Source organism: Mandrillus leucophaeus, unplaced genomic scaffold (genome assembly GCF_000951045.1).
Source record: "Mandrillus leucophaeus isolate KB7577 unplaced genomic scaffold, Mleu.le_1.0 Scaffold362, whole genome shotgun sequence".
Classification (NCBI taxonomy): Eukaryota; Metazoa; Chordata; class Mammalia; order Primates; family Cercopithecidae; genus Mandrillus; species Mandrillus leucophaeus.
In genome coordinates this window covers 1,961,405-1,965,208 of record NW_012103832.1, presented here as the reverse complement: position 1 = coordinate 1,965,208, position 3,804 = coordinate 1,961,405, and the positions used below count along the sequence as shown (strand labels likewise).

Genomic DNA, 3,804 nt, shown 5'->3' with positions numbered 1-3,804 from the left:
ATCAACTTTTTCAGAACTCTGGAAACTAAACTAAGACCTGCAACAGTCCACGGAAAGTTTATTCTAGAAAATTTGCTTCTCCTCAAGGACAGTGAGCTTTGTGGTTAACTTGCCCTATGACCATTTCCTTTTCTTCAGATCCATGGCTGCTGTGAAAGTCAGCAGGCAAGCAACCACTAGGTGGGGCTGACTGGGTAAAGAGTTTTTCCTAAAGCTCCATCTCCAGAGAATTGTCACAATTTGACTTGTTTGTTGGTACCCTGGTAAAACCTCATACACAGGGCTGTTGTTATTTGATCTAAATCAGAGCTTGCTCAGTGGAAAAAGCTCTATTGCTGAGTTGTTTGTTGGAAACAATCAATAAATAGCTATTGTTTAGTATCACAGCTGCCTGAGGTGAGAAGTACCCATTGGGAAAAACAAGAGGCTGGCCAAAAGACGTAAAAGAAAGCTCTTGGCAATGAGATATCTATGGGGAGCTTTGAAGAGCTCTGACATAATTCTGGGGTTATAGAAAACCACACATATGTAAAGGGCTGTGTACATGCTCAAGAAATCCTGAGAAGGCTCTAATCTCTTGCCTTTGGCTGGCCTTGGGTCCCTGTGTAAAAATAAAGCCTAAGACAGAGCTGTAAACTGCGAGAACATTGAAGGAATGCCCCAATATATATGTAAATCCCGGCCACATCCCAGTGTGTTTTGGTGTCTTGAGGCCCTCCCTAGTTCACGGGATTAACTGGAAGAGACTTCCTCGCATTAATTGTGCAATGAGGAGGTGTCCTTGTGCAGGAGTTGTGACCTGCAGAATTATTGCTACTTGGACAAGCCTACAATTTACTTCTTTCATCCTTGGCTGAGAATTTGCATTTGTAATTGTTGGCAGAGAGAGGAAGAAAGTGCTCCCCTTGGGTCCGAGGAGCATACAGAGAGAAGGCATGGAAGAAGGAACATGTGCAGCCTTTCAATATGAGTGAAGTCAAGATTTGAAATGCACGTTCCCTGCCTGAGGGGCTTCAGAGTGTTGTGAGCCTCTGATCTTCAAGGTAAAACGAGGCCTATTGGAAGTCGGAGGTTGAGGCATGCATTTCTGCACTTATGGCTGGAAAGTTGAACCAGGTTTTCCAAAAACTGTCGTTTTTGCTTTCAAGGGTGCTAAAGGTAAGAAAGGGTTAGGCAGTGAATAGAAAGTAGTGCGGCCAGGTTGTGGTTAGCTAAGCAACAGGACTGTCATAGAGGGTTATTTGTCTGAAGACAAAAGTCTGGGGCTTTTGGGCCATGAGGAGTTGGGTTATTGCATTGCTCAGTTTAAACTGCCAGCGTGAGAAATGTCTCAGATGCTATTAAAGTTAGGCAGCTCAGTTTAACTCTAGCTCACTGATCACCAACCACCTCCTTCTTCACTCCTTTCAGTGACTGAGTTAAAAAGAGAAGACGCAAAAAGAAAAGTGGTCTTTCCCTCCATTGTAATTAGGACTTAGTCCATCTTGGCTCACAATTGGAATTTTAGGATGGAAAGAAAAATCTTGTCGTCTTTGCTCTTGACCCTGAAGAATAGAATCTCAAAGAAATACCTGAGAGGAAAATTCTTTCCTTCACTGAAATGAAAATTGGAGTGCTTGCAAAACTGAACAAAGAAAGAAAAAAATTAGTAAGCATTACAGACAACTAGCAGTTATAGTCAGATTATTTTTCAATACATGAGGAGGATATACAATAAAAAAGGTGAGCGGGAGCCAGGAATAGAAACAAGGAAAAGAGATAAATGCAGAATCTTAGAGACTGCAGAAACCCAGGAGTTCATTGTCTTCTAATGCACATCTGGAAAGCTGCAATTGAAAAGAGGAACCAGGAACTTCAGTCAGGGCAAACACAGCAAGGAAATGTGAGCCCCAGGTCGCAGAAGGAAGAATCAGTAAATGGTTGCAGTTTGACAACATGTACCATCAGTGGCTTCTGTTGCTTGAATGTTTTTTGTTGATTTTCATGATCATGACAGCTAGTAAGTTCATCATGTTGACCTTTAAAGATCCAGATGTGTACAGTGCCGAACAGGAGTTTCTATTCCTGACAACCATATCAGAAGTGGGGAAGTTGCCAGAAGAGAAGCACTTTCTTGAGGTACTGAAGCCGACTGGGAAGATGCTTTTGGACAGATGGCTTGTTTAGCCCCTGGTCTACATGGAGCACATCGAATTCATCAGAAATATCTGCAGGGATGAAGCCCTGAAGAATCTCTTGTACACTCCTGTCTCCAGGTTTGTTCTGGACTGAATATTTGTCTGTGACAAGCACAAGATTCTTTTCTGCCAGACTCCCAAAGTGGGCGACACCCAGTGGAAGAAAGTGCTGATCCTTATAAATGATTGAAACATACTTCAAGTTTTTTTTATCGTAAGAGATCCCTTCGAAAGAGTTACTTCTTCATTTAAGGATAAAGTTGTTCACAATCCTTGGTTTGAACCTTGGTACAAGCATGAGATTGCCCTGGCATTATCAGAAAATACAAGAGGAACCCAGTGAAAACCCAGGGGATCTACTTTGAAGATTTCATGTGCTACCTGGGTGAGCCAAACCACAAATGACTAGACCTTCAGTATGGGGACCACATCATTCAATAGATGATGTATGTATAACTCTGTACACCCTGCGAGTTAATGTACAGTGTGACTGGACACCACGAGAGCCTGGAGGACGATGCCCCATACATCATAAAAGAAGCTGGCATTGACCACCTGGTATCATACCTGGTCATCCCTCCAGGCGGGGCATTATCATGTATAACAGAACCAAAGTGCAGCACTATCTTCTGGACATCAACAAGACATCTGATGCCCGTATGCACGTTTCAAAGGGGACTTTAAGCTCTTCAGGTATCAGAAACCTATTTATTTATTTTACTAAACTAAGGCATAGAACCTACAAATTCGAATATCTTTGTTAGACCAGGGGCTAACCAGGTGGAGATCTGAGCACAAAATGACACTTCCTCCACCACACCTCCTCCTTTTAGGATGTCTGAGGTCTCCCATGGGCCTGTGAGCACCTCAACCTATGACACAGGGCCCTGACTGTTACCACTTAGTTTGGATGTAAGATGCTCTGAGGACCCTGCCCCCTCCCCTGTCATTGTCATTAGGATGCCACTCGCCTCTGTACACATCAGAGGGGGGAAAAGATTTGCAGTCTGACAGCCCAACAGGGAGGAAACATTACACAGCATTAGGAGCAGAGTGAGCCATTTCCCACAGTTGTCAAAGAAGGGAATGCACCTGAGGCTCTGCTGGCCGGGGTTAGGGGTGGTCTTGCTTATCACTGGTGGATTGCAGGAACAGCACCCAGCACTTTCAGGAGGTGTAGAGAAGCAAGGGGACTGCAAAATCACAGAGGCTCATGCAGCATCAAATCTGAGGAGTAAAATGACACCTCTGGCTTTCATCTTGGCATTCCTATGATCTTTTAGGCAAATCGTTCTTTCTGTGACCATTTTGTTCCTGTGTTCGGCAGTGACCAGAGGGTCGGGTTCAGGGGTTCATCTTTTCAGAATCCATGGCCCTGCAATGCTGGTCCATGCTTCTGAACCTCTGTCTGCCAAGCACCTACTTCATTTGGCACAGGAGATATGATTTTGGAAAGTGAAGGGGGTTAGGCTTTTTCCACCTAAGAAGGGGAACATCTTCTTTGGGGGCCTTAAAAGGAACATGGCTCAGGAAAGGGAGAGGGCTGGTTGGGCTTGGAGCTCAGGCCACTGTGAATTTGGGCACATCAGCCCTGACTTGCCCCACTTGGGTGGTCGGCAGTGGGTCT

At 44.6% G+C, this 3,804-nt stretch overlaps 1 pseudogene; it reads left to right on the top strand.

The window, feature by feature from the left end:
• Nucleotides 1-1,079: 1,079 nt before the first annotated feature.
• On the top strand, nt 1,080-2,901 carry LOC105546548 (annotated as a pseudogene).
• Nucleotides 2,902-3,804: the final 903 nt, after the last annotated feature.